At 42.3% G+C, this 14,291-nt stretch overlaps 1 long non-coding RNA gene across 1 annotated transcript in view; it reads left to right on the forward strand.

The window, feature by feature from the left end:
- LOC110291652 overlaps window positions 1–14,291 on the forward strand; it is a 62,808-nt gene that overhangs the window by 28,843 nt on the left and 19,674 nt on the right. The window contains exon 3 of the long non-coding RNA XR_002377590.1: window positions 13,147–13,304. This is a non-coding gene — a long non-coding RNA (uncharacterized LOC110291652). The remainder of the gene's footprint in view (window positions 1–13,146; window positions 13,305–14,291) is intronic.

The following is a 14,291-nucleotide window of genomic DNA, read 5'->3' on the forward strand; positions in this document are numbered from 1 at the left end:
TCTCTCTCTCTCTCTCTCTCTCTCTCTCTCTCTCTGAGACAGGGTTTCTCTGCAGTCCTGGCTGTCCTGGAACTCACTCTATAGACCAGGCTGGCCTCGAACTCAGAAATCCACCTGCCTCTGCCTCCCAAGTGCTGGGATTACAGGCGTACACCACCACTGCCCGGCTGAGATCTCTATCTGCCATGATGGAACCTAGACCAGGCTGAGGCCTGAGGCCATCTCTCTTTGGAGTCCTGAGCCTTTGCTCCCTGACTGCTATAAGCAATCTGTCCATGTCGCTACACTTTTGTTAATTTGTTCACTTCACATATGATTATAAATCTCACTGCAGCACACCCCACACCTCACCACTGCCTCAAACGGATAGAAAGAAGAAGTAGGCATGATCTTCCATCAACCCAGCCACAACCATCTTTTCCCTTACCGTCTACCTGCTCTGCCATACACTGTCCCCTTCCTGGAGGTTCAACAAAATCAACCAGTACTTCTTTCCCACACTATTGTCACTTGTAGTGCTTTTTCTACTTGTCTTAAGGCCAGTGGTCCTCTTTCAACGCATTGTTTTTACTGGGATAGGGAGAAAGGGCTAGGAGAAGTATACAGATTATTAGGAAGCTGTGGAGAGCCGTGTGTGCCGCGAGCAATTGCCATTATAAGATGGCGCTGGCCTCCGCTGTGCCTAACTAGTAAACAAGCCTTGTACGCAGGTGCGAGAGTGAACTCACTCCTAGTCACTACCCATTCTGGGGGCGTAATAGTGGGGTGATGGGCAAGCAACGAATCAGGAGCTGTCACGCCACATCAGGTGCTGAAACGTCATGGCTGAGGGCTATATAAGCGACCCCATTTTCTGGGGTCGGGGTCTTCCTGAGAAGTAAGCAATAAAGCTTTGCCGCAGGAGATTCCGGTTGTCCTGAGTGTTCTTGCCGGTGGGGACAAAAGCTCGGGATAGGAAACCACCCGAGTTCCATCTGAAGAGTCCATGGTAGGTGAGAGCCACCTGCAGAAGGTTCTCTGAGCTCCACTTGGGTGCTATGGCCCTCACATGCAAACACAGTAATAAAAGTTTATACTATTTCAAGAAACTTTGCAAAAAAGAAATAGGCTCGAATGGAAGTTATTTTAAGTGGGGATTCTATGTGGTTTTATGAACAATAAAGGGGGTGAGATGGGGAGACAAAAGCCATATGACAGTGAAAAACACCTTAAGTGCTGGGCATGGTGACTTGTGTCTTTAATCCCGGCACTCAGAAAGCAGAGGCAGGCAGATCTCTGTGGATTAGAGGCCACATCCTGAGACCCAGGTCAGCCAGGATGACATGTTGAGGCCCTGTCTCAGAAATAGGAAAAAAGAAAGAAAACCAGTGGGAAACAGTGGGTTAGAAACTATAGACCTAGGTAGAATCAGGGCTAAGGGCAGGCAGGGCTTTGTTGGCCTGCCAGGAACAGAGGGAGGAGATACAAAGTGTAAGGCTGTGGGTGGAAAGAATCTGGAACTGGAGGTGTAGCTCACTGGAGCACATGTGTGAGGATCTGGGTTCTGTCCCTAGTACTAGAAAAACAAAACAGAAGATACCCACTCCCATCTTGTCCTGCAGCTTCTGAAGAAGCTATCAAACCTACTGAGTGGTGCCATCCACTAGGGTGCAGAGACCTGATCGCCATGCTAACAGAAAAGTGAGAGACCCCTGAGCCGTGTCTTGAGAGCACTTGTACCTTGTCCACATCTATTAGATCGGCCTTTATAAGCTCTTTCAGTGTTGGTTGACAGTCTTTAGGACTAAATGAGTTTGATGATGAGGTGTGAGTGGGAAAATCATATTAATGATAAAAAATATAGAAAAGTTGGACCCCAAGTCAAAATGTATTTATTTACTTAGAGACAGGGCCTCACTTATAGCCCTGGCCTTGAAGCCACAGAGATCTGCTTGCTTCTGACTCTCAGATACTAACATTAAAGGCATATAGCACCATGACCAGCAAAGTTTTAAACAAAAATTATTATGTAAAATCACTATAATGTTTTATTGTGATACTTAACTATAGGTTAAATATAATTAAAAGTAGATTTCTATGTATCATTTAAACCCATGTAATATTAAATACTGAGCAGCTAAATTCATCAATCACCTTAAGAGACAAAACCTGAATTGCAAATTTTGCCAACTAAAAGGACTATTTAGTCTTATCTTCAAGGAAGCCCACACTCAGCCTCATGATGGAGCACTAAATGGAAATCTAAACATTGTTTATATTGAAAACAAATTTTTCAATATATTCATTTCAATATATATTTCATTGGTTTTATTGAAGACAAATTTTTCATACAATACTGATTTCATACATTCTGATTTCAGTTTCCCCTCCAGTAACAAGCCCCTCCCCATCTACCCTTTTACTAAGATCCACACCCTACTGTCTTCCTTAGAAAACAGAAGAAAAAAGTCAAATAAAAAGCACAAGACACATATATAAATATAGAGACATGCACCTTTTATATACAGGAATCCTATAAAAACACAAAATATGTAATATTTACTCAAAGATCTGTAAAGTTAAAAAAAAAATGCTGTCACAAAACATTGAGATAAAGTCCGTCCAAAACTGCCATTGAGTTGGTTTTGTGTTGGTCCTATTACTGGGTACAGGGATTGTTAATGTGGATCTGCTTAGGCTATCTCTTAGTCAATTGGCTAAGGGTTTGTCAGTCTTAACTTATTTTCTCAGAAAACCAGTTCTTTGTTCTATTGATTCTTTGTAAATATTTTGTTTCTATTTTCCTGATTTCAACCCTGAGTTTGATTATTTATTGCCACCTTCTCCTTTTGGGTGCTATTTCTTTTTATTCTAGAGTTTTCAGTTCTATTAAGTTCCTAATAAGTTTCCTTGTTTGTTTGTTTTTGATTTTTATGTAGATACCTAGTACCTTTGACCTGAGTTTTTCATGCATCCTTCATTCCTATTATTCTTAAATTGGGTCTGTTCTAAATCTCAGATTTTCTTTGACTGAGGTATCAGCATTCCTTTTATCTTATCTTCACTGTGTAAGATTCTCTCTTCCTTCTCCTGTCTTCTGTTTCTGAGACTTGCCTCTGAGGATCCCGCTTGACTTCCTACAGTTTTCATTTTGTTTTCCATCAGTTTGGGTTTTCTTCATTGGTTCTTTTTTCACCGCCATGTCTTGAACATTTTTAAATTTCATTCTATGCTTTGTGTTCCATAAATTAATGGATTTATTCATATCATCTTTTAAAACATATAGCATATTTATTACAGCTATTTTGAAGTCCCTGCCATGGGCTTTGGCTAAATTGCATTTTTCAGGGTCCACTGTAGAAGGATTGCTTTGCTCTAATAGAGATATAATGCCCTGGCTGTTATTGTGAGTCTACACAAAGCCCAGGTGAATAGACATTTGGATTTGGGCTGATTATAAGTCTAGATGCTGATATCAGCTCTTGTGTGTGTTAGATGGGTGTTCAATTCTTTGGTTTCTGTTGCCCTCTCTGTTTCTTAAAATATATTAGCTATGGGCTGTCTCCTGAGACTTGCTATAAGAGGCTACTGAGGATCTCTAGGCAGACCATTTTTCCGATACTCTGGCCAGTGTAGCATCTAAATACTTAACTCAGAAACAAAGCACATGAAGTGAATGTCAAAGCTGAACTCACTCAAGATGTTCAATCCTAAAATGGAAAAGACCCAATCAATAGAGAAAGGAAGACACTTTTTTAGTCCTTAATTTCCATATTAGATCTCTTAAATATTTGAAAAAAAAGTCCAAAGAATTCCCACACTTTACCCTTCACCTGTATATATGGACACATGTGTGCACGCACATTTTTCCAACCAGTTAGCAAGTTGTAGCTTGGATGTCCACTTGTCCCTCAACCCTGCACTGTATATAATCATACTTTTATAATTATCAAAGTCAGAGAACTATCAGCAGTATTATCATGTAAACTTCAGGCTTCCTCAGAATTTCCTGATTGTTATAGTAATGGCCATTACAGGAAACAATCTGAATGGAGCCTTGCCCATCCATTGTTACATAGCTGATGTCCTCTGCTTTTGTCATGGTATTTTCTCCTGGAGCAAAACAAAACTTGATTTTTTTAAACACACATCAGTGTGGGTTTGATGTTTATTCATGCAGACCTTCAGGTAGTACTTTATGTCAGGAATTCCACAGGAGTGCTTGCATGACCTTTTGAATGTGTGTTAGCTGTAGATGTTGATATTTCCTGACATCCAGGATATGAGAAAATATCAGTGCCTTGGAGTCACCAAGACAGGGTTGGCACTCTCAGTCAGACCCCAGATGCCTCTCTTTAAGGTGTATACATGTGTCCTTGAGTATATATGTTTCTATATAGCGTATGTACCATGTGTGTGCAAGTGCTCACAAAGGCCAGAAGAGGTATCAGATTCCCTGGAACTGGGATTTCAAAGGTCACATTTAAGAGCAACTTCCAAAGATGTCATTTTAATAAGAGATTCATTTTAAATAAAGAACCTACCTTTTATGTTGCTATTTCATTTGTAACTGGTGACTAGCAATAGAAACTGACTCATTTTTTTCTTTTATATATTTAATCAAGTGGTGTGTGGACTTAATAAGACAACTGAATGAGTATGGAACTGAGATGAAGCAGACTTTCATAATGTTGGAATTAAATTTCTGACAGTTTTAAACTCCTGTGTTGTGTGTGTGTGTGTGCGTGCGCGCGTGTGCACAGGCACTAACATGCTGTGGAGGTTGGAAACTGCTGGTTGATTCTCACTTCCCACCATATGTATTCAGGAGGTTGAATTCAAGTCATCAGGCATCATGGAAACTACCCTTATCTGCTGAACTATCTCTCCAGTCCCACAACTGCAATTATATGTAAAGATGTGTGAGCTTGTGAATGACAGCTACTACAGAACCTCCCTATCTTATTTTCATTTCCTCACGTGCTAGAAATACCACCCCAGAGACATGAATACTTGAAATTCCAGGGTTCTGTTTGTTTGAAGTAGCATCAAACTCATCTAGATATTCTTCCTCTTCAACATATGAACCACTTGCAATACGAAGATATTTAAGCAGAGAAGAGCACAGAGAAGAGCACTTGCTGCTTTTGCAAAGGAGCTTGGTTTGGTTCCCAGCACCCACATGGCAGCTAACAACCAACAGCCATCTAGAGTAGGTAACTTCAATGCCAAGCATTCTGACCATCCTCTTTCAGCTTTCTTGGACACACACACTCACGGGGCGGGGGAGGGGTCGTAAAACACGTATACAAAGAACATTTTTTAAAAAATAAAAAGGGGAACCACGTCAAATATCTCAGTTCAATATCAGAGCAAAGTGTCAAGCCCACATGTAGGTCCCATCTTATTCAACTCTGCAAACATCAGTATCTAACTCTATAAGAACAACTAGTGCAAAGCAGTGTATTTCCAGCTTACAGAGGGCAAGAGTGACAGGCATTCCCTTGGTATGGAAGAGTGATACATGAAGGGGTCAAGCCATGGATCTGTGAGCTTGAATTGCCTGGACTGCCTGGGCTTGAATCTAACCTCAATCCCTGGGACTGTATCAGATTCTTTCATCACTATGTGGTCTCCTCCGACCCAGAAGCACAAGTATTTTGGCAGGAAGAACAAGTGAATAAGTGCTGAAAACCCATCACCAAATCATCCCAAGAAATGGTTCCTATTGATTCAACAGATTAGCTCAATACATGCTCAGGTCCTGTTACACACACTGTCAAAGTCTAAATGGCTTTAAAATCCATTGCATTTTTATATTTGTATGAGTGGCATTTCTGCATACACAAGTATGAATAGCACCAAATTCCCAAAGGGGCCAGAGGAGGGTATTGGATCCCTTGGAAGTAAAATTACAAATGGTGGTGGATCCCCATCTGTGGGTGCTGGGGATCAAACCTGGATTCTCTCTACAAGAGCAGCCAATGTTCCTAACCACTGAGCCATCTCTCCAGCCTCTCCCACCATGATCTTCAGTGTTCTTGATGTGACCTTGCCCAGTGAGCATAAGGAACTAAGATCTAGGCATGGCTTCATTCCCCACTCAAGATCTACACTGTGTGTTCACTTTCACTATTTAACTGACAATAAACAGACGTGTGATCTTATGCTGGCAAAACAAAGTGGGAGATATTTAAGAAGCTCACATAGTAGAGGAGATAGGACACAAACAATCCATTATAACAGGGTAGGGGTTCATGTACCAAGCAACAACTCTGTCATCTATAGCATGCATATTCCTATGGGTGCCTCGGTTGTTCTTTTATTCTTGAAAGGATGACATAAACCTCATTTGTCTCCATTTAAGGACCAGTCCTGATTTTAAAAAGAAGGTCATAAGGCATAGATCCAGGAACAGACCATACGTCCCAGGAACTAGGCCATAAGGCAGCAGATCCAGAAACAAACCATAAAATCCAGAAACAAGGTCATAAAACCCCCTCCCAAAGAACTCTGGGGATAACCACAAAAATTGGGAAATATCTTATCTCAGAATGGGCCGCCTGTACTGGGCACCCCATCTCATCCTATGGTTAAATGTTCATGACATAGGAATGCAAACCACTGACAACCTGTGACCCCCCCCCCCCCGCACCCAATTTTAATTACCTAATCCTTCTGGAGAGCTCCCCTCCCCCACCGCCTTTGGGTTTGCCATTTTGGAGAATGATTAACACCCCCACATGCTGGTTGTTTCTGCAGAATAAACACTCTTTGTCTTTTGCCTACTTGCTGAGTTTGGGGTCTTCCCGCAGAGAATTTTGGACCCTGACAATTCAACTAAACACCAATAACTCAATTATTTTCCCTTGAGTTCCTGCTTCAACTTTACATTGCCTCTCAACTATTAGTGTGAATCGATCCACTTCCATACTAAAAGTTGCATTTCTCTGTGATTTCATATGACTTGTTTTGTTTATTTGAACTCCTTACAGAGCTTTCAAGTAACATGCACTATGCTCTGCATCCTGCTGAATTTGTTATCTCCTGTCTGCTTTGAACAGCTCACTACATGCAGGTGCTGAGTAAACACCCACCGTTTTTCTTAAGAAGTACATTATACTAGAAGCAAGAGATAACTGCACAACAAAGTGTAAATAGGCTTCTTTCCGATTTAAAATGTGTAAATATTATTAAATTCACTTTGCCCCTCTGCCCCGGAAGAAGGTTCACACAGGTAGAAGAATGAATGGAAGACGCAGTAAGAATGATTTTGTAAGAAGTTAAAAGGCAGACGAGGGCTGTGGCTCAGGGGTTGAGTACTTGCTAGCATGTACAAGGTGCTGTGATTGCTCCCCAGTGCCACAAAATAAAATGAACAAAAATCTGCAGGCTCTCATCTTCCCTGTGAGCCTCACCTACTCCCAAGATATATGCACCTCCCGAGCTTGCTGTCTAGCAAAGACCTCTAGTTAAGCACTTTAGCCAGGTAGGCATTGTGAAAACCTGACAGAAAAAACTCAGGAAGATGAACTAGTGAAGCAAATAGGAGGAATGGATTGGGAAAAAGTAGGAAGTATGGGCAGGATAGAAGACAGGAGGTTCCCGTGATGTTGCCTGGTAAGACGTGCAGAAATGCCTGTTCACCCAGACAGCATATCAAAAGACCAATTACATTATTCCATCCAAGTCCATCTTGGTGAACCAATGACTTTAATGGAGTTGCTTGCAGTGTAAATGTCTTGGTCAGCTAAATTACCAAAACAAACAAACAAGCTCCACCCTCCTCCCTTCTTTGTGCTCTAGCACCCCTTCAAAACCACATGCAGCTAGCTCAGGGTTAGACACACCTGGAGGTGGGCTGCTAGCATCTGAAGTGAGGTCCTACTAACCATCTGCCCCCACCCCCTTGACTACAGAATGCTAATAGGCTTGAGTGTTTCCAGTGGGTAACCCCAGCTGCTGTAATGTCAAGATATCACAGTCACCATGCTATAACTACAGCCAACATTCTACTAGAAGCAGAGAGCTCTGTTGGAGTTTGGACTTTCCCTATGTATTGTAATGCTAAATACTGGCCCTCAAACCCTGGTTGCCCCCAGGGATGAGAGAGTCTTCCTGTACCCAAGTGACATACCCAAGGGACCTATGTAACCTTGCCCTTCAAGTCAGCCCTGATTGGTAAATAAAGATGCCATCAGCCTATAACTGGGTAGGAAGTAGGTAGAGGTTTTGGGTACCAGGCTTGGGGTCTGAGGAAGGTGAACAAGGTGGAGAGAGGAGAAGATACCATGGGGGTAAGAATCTTAAAAATGTAGCCATGAGAGCTGGCCAATTGGAGGTAAGAGCAATCTAGACTGGCACATAGCAAGTCATATTGTGAGATTGTTGGCAGCAAAGTAGATATAATATCATAGATGGTAAGATATCTGCCCACCTCTAGTGCATTAAAAGAGTGTTATAAATGTAAAGGTTGTGTGTCTTTTATCTGGGAACTGAATGATCAAAATCAGGCTAGAATCCACACTCCCATAAAGTTTAAATACCTACTACAACAGAGCTTACCTGGCCAGACATAGGAAAGGTGCATCTCAATGGTAGAGAGCATGAGTATTGTGCACCAGGCCCTGAGCTGCACCCTCAGAAATAAGTCAATGGTGGAGTTAGGTTCAATAAGAAGCAAAGGAACAAAAGAAACAGGAGTTTGGAGGTAATAATGAAAGAATAAAAGAAAAGCTATTGGAAGGTTTCCAGAATTGAGACCAAGAATGTGGAAAACAACAATAGCTGACAAATGGTGCACACAAGGGCAAGCAGCGACCAAGGAGAAAAGCCAGGCAAGGAGCCACATCAGCTACCCGCAGTTCTGGGTAATGCAAGGCAGTTCTTCCTAAGTAAGGCAATGAGATCCGAGAGCGCATGGTTTCTTCAATACTGTGTTACAGGCCTGGAATGTTAAACCACTCACTCTCTCTCTTACACACACACACACACACATACACACACACACAGAGAGATACCCCTAGCATGCAGTTACATATTGTAGGTATAAATAATTAACTAGAAAGTCTTGGCATTTATTATTTTTCAAAATGAATAGGTACTTTAATTTGCACATTAACACTGTTTGTTTAAAAGATTCATTCTTGAGTTACATGAAAAAATTAAGAAATTAAAAGCAAATATGTATAGAATGGTATGGCTATTAAAAATTCTTTAAAATTTTTGTTTCAAAATATAGACATACCTCAATGTTGACAAAAGCTCATAAAACCAGAAAAGAGTTGGGGCTGACCTGGTCCACGTACACACAAGGCGGGTCTTGTGTAATTACTTCCTTTAATGTTTTAAAGTTGGCTTCAGTGTTCATTAGAAACCAAACTTCAAAGAGGATTTCCTGTTCATGTTTGATAACTGAAAAGGAGAAGGTAGATTTCCATAGAATCTCACAATAGGAAGGAACCAATGAAGCTAAGTCTTACATTATAGTGAAGGTCAGGTCTATTTTTTGACTAAAGCTGGTGATGGCTGGCACCATACAGATTTGCTCAAAACAATAGAACAATACTCTTTCCTTCTTTGTGAAGTCTTCAAATATCCTAAGGGACAGATGTGGTCACTCTTCAAGTTGACTTGTCCAGGACATAATTGAGCTCATCTGGCTTTGGCGAACAGCCTAACCAAGCATTAAGCACCTCCATGATATCCAGATGCAGCCCAAGTGTCATTCTTAGCACACAGATGATGTCAGGACCGGATGCATCACCCAATGGGGAGGTTCCTAGGAGGATTTGCAAATCATGCCCTTTGTCCTTGGGAAATTTGAGCATGGTGAGGAGGGATACTGCAGAGGGCAGTGGATGGTGATGGCATTGCTGACCACACAGAAGCCAAGCTCTATTTAATAAAGCCAGAAATCATAATTTTAGATTTACATATTTCTTAGGATTTAAAAGTTCTGTCACAGATTCCAAGATTATACAAATACTAACGGTGCTCATCAATTTTAAAATGATGGTGCTCTGAGGTAATAATTAAACTCGGCAATCAGGCCACTAATGCTGGTTACTCCTGTTAATTAAAGCAGACTGGTCATGAGCACTAAGCTAGAGCAATACCAGGTAACTAGTGTAGTAGCAGATAATAGAAAGAGCTCCAACCCAGACCACCCTACAAATGAATGCTAAGTAGCAAGCAGGCAGGGTGGGGAACAGGAGGGAGGACCCTCCAGATGATAAACATATTCTACTGCTTTAAGTAATTAAGCTAAGAAGTGTCTTGAGTTTGAGCGGCAAAAGCTTCAGGATGCTGTTCTGCCCACGCGATGCACCCATCTTTGGAGAGGATCTGTAGTTGAGTACTACTTGTGCAAGATCAGACTTCTTTTGTGGCTGAATACTTGAGGGATAATGGCAATCTTAGGAGCAATGTATTTTATTCAAATATTAACTATCACAAAAGTAGAGATAGAATAGTAGCCTAATGTAATAAATTTGCTTTGATTGAGGCGAGAACAACATCCACCAGGTGATTAGAGCTGCCCGGCCAGCCTGGGATGTAAGGGAAAGGCCTGGCTCTCTAGAAGGTGGTAAATGAAGATTACGGTAGGAAAGGAAGGTCATGTGACTTGTAGACACTTTTACTAAAGTAGAATCTTTGCTAAGTCCAGATCTCCACCCTGGTGATCAAAAAATGGCCTTGGCACACCAGACAAACTATTTCTGAGTGCGAGTCCAGCTCTGAAGGGTTGCTCTTCACAGCTAGGCCATGTGCACACCTTCTCAGAACTAATAATAATGCCCTTTAGTGTATGTTAGGTCAACATAGTCTAGATCTCTCCAGTCTTATTCCGGACAGTTTATCCAGATCCCCATTACTGTCTCCTAAAAAAAAAAATGCTATATGATGCTAATTACCTTACTTCAGAATGGAGGGCTTGGTTTGTTGTTGTTGTTGTTGTTTATTTGAACTTCTTAAGAGAATACTAAAGTTAGACACATGAAAATAATTTTCCTAAAATATATTTATTTAATAACATAACTAATTATAAAGGGCATCCATGTGCATTGACTGTATCTTTAGCTACATAAAAATATAATTAGCAAGTAAATCTATAAAGAAAAAAAACATTTTACTATAGCACCCAGAGTTCCCACAAAATTAAATTTAAAAGTCAAAATTTCAACTAAGGACTTTATTTGTTTACTTATTTACACATTTGTTTAAAATATCAAAGTTTACCCCAGTGACATATTTTCTCCAGCAAGGCCACACACCTCCTAAGCCTACCCAGACAGTACCACCAACTGGGGGAACCAAGTCCTGAAAAGCCCAAGACTCTGGAGGGCATTTATTATTCAAACCACTGCACTCCCAGAACCACCTTGCTGGCTCCAGTAGCTTTACTTTCCATTAACATACCAATAGAACACTGTGAGTCCTATGCAGTAAATGACCTCAGTAAATGAACCTCAAATTACTCGATTTAATTATTCAACATGTTAAGCGCCCCAAACAAAAATTAGACCCCAAGTAAATACATTTATTAATCTAAATTAATATTGACTAAATAAATTGACTAAAAATGTTTTCTTATTGAAAAAAATGGAATTATCTTCATGGCTGCACACTGATTTCAGTGTTTGCTAAAGTTCTGTGGAGCTGTGATCTGCGCACCTGACTCTGCCCCGCAGGAGATGCTGCAAAGCTGGCTAGAGGTGAGCCAGCAGGGGCTCTGTATCCCTCACGGAGCTCATGGTGTCCAAAGGCAACTTTAATACAAGACCAAGAGACAATGGTAAAGAAGCAAGAAAGACTAGGTAAGCAGTAAGTGTGGAAGCAGACTGATGTTTCTGGGTGTCAGAAATAAGGACACTTTCACAGAGATGTTTATTTGTGTGCGATAGAAATGACAACTCCACTGTAAAAGGCAGACAAGGGGAGGAAGGGAAAACTGAAAGATGTACTGAGCTCAGAAACACGCATTTGAGGGGATGGGGATAGTTCAAGTTCTTTAAAAACACACTGTTCCAAGTTCTGTCAGGGGCTTTCCTCCTCAGGCTCACCTGTTAGCCTCACTTGCAAGTGACCTCTGTCCCCAGAGCTCAGGGAGTGCCCCTCCCCTGTTCACTTCTCCCTGGGATACCTGCCCACTGCCATCTTGGCACACTGATGCCCTTTCCTTGTTTCTCAAGATAGTAGTAGCTCTGGTGTGTTGGTTTATGGGCTCCCCCGCCAGCCTCTGCCTTTCTCTCCATCCCTCACTCTATCTCCCGTCCTCTCTTTCTCCCACTTCCACCCCTTCCCTCCCTTCCTGTCTTCTCTCTGTCTCTCTGTCTCTCTGTCTCTCTGTCTCTCTGTCTCTCTGTCTCTGTCTCTCTGTCTCTGTCTCTCTCTCTCTCTCTCTCCTCCTGTACTGGCTAGTTTTGTGTCAACTTGACACAGCTGGAGTTATCACAGAGAAAGGAGCTTCAGTTGAGGAAATGCCTCCATGGTAAGGCATTTCCTCAATTAGTGATCAAGAGGGAAAGGCCCCTTGTGGGTGGGACCATCTCTGGGCCGGTAGTCTTGGGTTCTATAAGAGAGCAAGCTGAGCAAGCCAGGAGAAGCAAGCCAGTAAAGAACATCCTTCCATGGCTTCTGCATCAGCTCCTGCTTCCTGACCGGCTTGAGTTCCAGTCCTGACTTCCTTTGGTGATGAACAGCAGTATGGAAGTGTAAGCCGAATAAACCCTTTCCTCCCCCACTTGCTTCTTGGTCATGATGCTTGTGCAGGAATAGAAACCCTGACTAAGACACCTCCCTCTCCATGCCTCCCTCCCTCCCACTTCTACCCCTTCCCTCACTTTCTTTCTTCTCTCTCTCCCTCCCTTTCTTTCTCCTGCCTCCCTCCTCATCCCTCCCTACCACTCTCCCACTTCTACCCCTTTGCTCCCTTCCTGTCTTTCTGCCCCTCCCTTCCTCTTTCTTTTCCCACCTCACTCCCTTACCAGTCCCTGTATCTCTCTATTTCTCTCTGACTTTTCAACACTCTCTTCCTTGCTCCTCATTCCTTCTTTCTTCTTATTGCTCCCTTTCTCTCCTCTCCACCTTCCTTCCCCCCATTCTCTACTTTCCCTCCCACTCTACCCCCCTCCCTCCTGACTCATTTGCCCCCTCTCTTGCTAGCAGGCAAGCACACACACTAGACTGGCCTAGAAGTATGGGGATTGGTGCTTACTCTCTGTGATCCTGTACCTTCAATGAACTTCACTGCTCAGCATCCGTCTCCCTCCCTGGAGCCTGCTCACAGTTGTTTCTTCAGCTCTATCACAGTGTCAAATACAGTGAGTAAGCAACATATATTTACTATCCTTGAGTGAATGCTGGAATGGCCAAAGTTGACTAAGCTGTTCTTTTCTCATTGATGTGACAAAACATGTGATCAAAGCAATGTAAAGTTTATTGTGATTGACAGGTGGAGGATGCAGTTTACTGTGGCAGTAAGGATGTCATCCAATCACATTGTATTCTGTCAGAAAAAATGATGCAGGGGCTAGCTTTCTCCTTCTCATTCATTCTGGGACTCCATGGTCTCATTTTTCAGATTCTTGGCATCATGTTAAAGATAAAAAAGGACCCATTCAGAAGCAGAGAGTGGATGCCCTGAAAGGAGCAGTGCTTACTGTGGCTCCAGGAGGATAAGTTTGGCTGCAAGGGGTGGATGGTAGGTAATTGTTTTTGTTTGCTTGCTTGCTTGTTTGCTTGCTTGCTTTAGTGGTTTGAATAGATTTGGCCCCCATAGAATATGCTTGGCCCAGAAAGTGGTATTACTGGGAAGTGTGGACTTGTTGGAGTAGGTATGGCCTTGTTGGAGGAAGTGCATCATTGTGGGGATAGGCCTTGAAGCTCCACCCAGTGAGGAAGAGACCCTCCCCCTGGCTGCCTGCAGAAGAGACAATCTCCTTTGGTTACCTTCAGATGGAGATGCAAAATTCAGCTCCTTCTCTGGCATCAAGTCTGCCTGGATGCTGCCATACTTTCTGCCATGATGATAATGGACTGAACCTTTGAAACTGTAAGCCAGCCCTAACTAAATGTTGTCCTTTATAAGAGTTGTCTTGGTGGGACCAAGCTTGTACAACCACTCTGGAAATCAGTCTGGAGGTTCCTCAGAAAATTGTACTCAGAAAATAGTACTTCTGGAAGATCCAGCAATACCTCTCCTGGGCATATACCCAGAAGATGTTCCAACTAGTAATAAGGACACATGCTCCACTATGTTCATAGCAGCCCTATTTATAATAGCCAGAAGCTGGAAAGAACCCAGATGT

The sequence above is a fragment of the Mus caroli genome, chromosome 3, assembly GCF_900094665.2.
Source record: "Mus caroli chromosome 3, CAROLI_EIJ_v1.1, whole genome shotgun sequence".
Taxonomy (NCBI): domain Eukaryota; kingdom Metazoa; phylum Chordata; class Mammalia; order Rodentia; family Muridae; genus Mus; species Mus caroli.